The sequence below is a fragment of the Humulus lupulus genome, chromosome 7 (assembly GCF_963169125.1).
Source record: "Humulus lupulus chromosome 7, drHumLupu1.1, whole genome shotgun sequence".
In the NCBI taxonomy this organism is placed as follows: Eukaryota; Viridiplantae; Streptophyta; class Magnoliopsida; order Rosales; family Cannabaceae; genus Humulus; species Humulus lupulus.
Window position 1 is genome coordinate 28,502,186 of NC_084799.1, and position 1,704 is coordinate 28,503,889.

Sequence of the window (1,704 nt, forward strand, 5' to 3'; positions counted from 1 at the left end):
TGTTTAAAAACTTCTAAGATGTCATTATATTGGCCGCCTTTTTTGATTGGAAGTAATCTTTGTGGGAATGGGGCTTTTGGAATGAAAGGATGGATTGGAATTTCTTTGTTTGATGAGTCATTGAGATTAGAACTAGAAGGCTGACTCTTTTCTTTTTCTTTTTCGTTTTCATCCTTAGGTATGTAATCGGGTTTGACAATTTTCTTTCCAGACCTAAGAGTTGAAATTGATTTGACTTCTCCATTATGACTAGACTTTCCTATCTCATATTGACCTTTTGGATTAGGGATAGGTTGACTAGGGAAAGTTCCTTTTTCTCTATCAGCTAAAGCAGTGGCGAGTTGTCCTACTTGTGTCTCGAGTTTGGTAATAGATTGAGATTGATTTTGTAGGATTTGTTGGGTGGATTGCATAAATTGTTGTAAAGTATCTTCTAAGGAAGGTTTTCTTTGTTGCGGATATGGTTGATTTTGTGGGGCATGAGCTTGGTTTTGTGTGTTGTATTGGTGCCCTTGATTCATTTGGGGTTGGTTTTGTCTCCATGAAAAGTTCGGATGGTTTCTCCAATTTGGATTGTAGGTGGACGAAAATGGGCTATCATTTGGTTTCCCATAAGAATGAAGAGCATTGGCCTCCTCAGAAAAGGCTTCTTGGTAGGAAGGACATGATTGGGCATTATGGCACGGACTAGAACATATAGAACATACATCTTTTCTTGGTTGTATTGGAGAGTTTATAGTTTGGCTTATGGCTAAAGCTTCTACTTTTCTCGCTAATTTATCTAAAGATGTTCTTAAGTCTACTTCTTCTTTTACTTCATATCTTCCTCCTCTTTTTGGTGAATTAGTTGACCTAGACCTAGGATCAAAATAATTCCATTGTTGTGAATTGACAGATAAATCTTCAAGGGCGTCCCACGCCTCTTGTCCTTGAAATTTTAAAAATTTTCCAGTATGCATAGATTGAATCATTTGACGATTAGAGGGAGTCAAACCATCATAAAAATATTTTACAAGTCTCCATTTTTCAAAACCACGATGAGGACATTTTAATAATAAATCTTTAAATCTTTCCCAACATTCATAAAACTCTTCATTATCTTTTTGAAAAAACTCGGAGATTTCTCTCCTTAGACTATCAGTTTTAGACATAGGAAAAAATTTCAGTAAGAATTTATTATAAAGTTGATCCCATGTAGTTATAGACCCCGTGGGAAGGGAATTTAACCAAGCTTTTGATTTGTCTTTTAATAAAAAAGGAAACAATCTTAGTTTGATCGACTCATCAGCAAAATTTTGAAATTTAAATGTTGAGCAAATTTCTAAGAAATCTTTGACATGCATGTAAGGATCCTCTCTATCTAACCCATAAAAAGATGGCAATAATTGAATGATTGCGGGTTTAAGCTCAAAATGAGTAGTAGAAGTAGTTGGTAAAACAATGCATGAAGGAGCATTAGATGAAATAGGTGCAAAATATTCAAGCAAAGTTTTTTCAGGCACAACATTTTCATCAACAGGATTAGCAATAGGTTCCATGATGTTCAAATTTTTACTAACACTTTCAATTTCAAACAAAGATAAACGTCTTTTTACTAATCGTTTTTTAGAGTTACGTTCCCAATGATGCATACAATTTTCACAAACAAGGCAACAATGATAATCTCAAACAAGTAATTTTCTGATGTGGAAGATCAGTTAAAAC

The 1,704-nt window shown here is 34.3% G+C and overlaps 1 non-coding gene across 1 annotated transcript; it reads left to right on the forward strand.

Moving 5' to 3' along the window:
• Positions 1–1,029: 1,029 nt before the first annotated feature.
• Positions 1,030–1,136, forward strand: LOC133793030 (small nucleolar RNA R71). The gene has a single exon (XR_009874494.1). It is a non-coding gene; the product is annotated as a small nucleolar RNA R71 (small nucleolar RNA).
• The last annotated feature ends 568 nt before the right edge of the window (positions 1,137–1,704 follow it).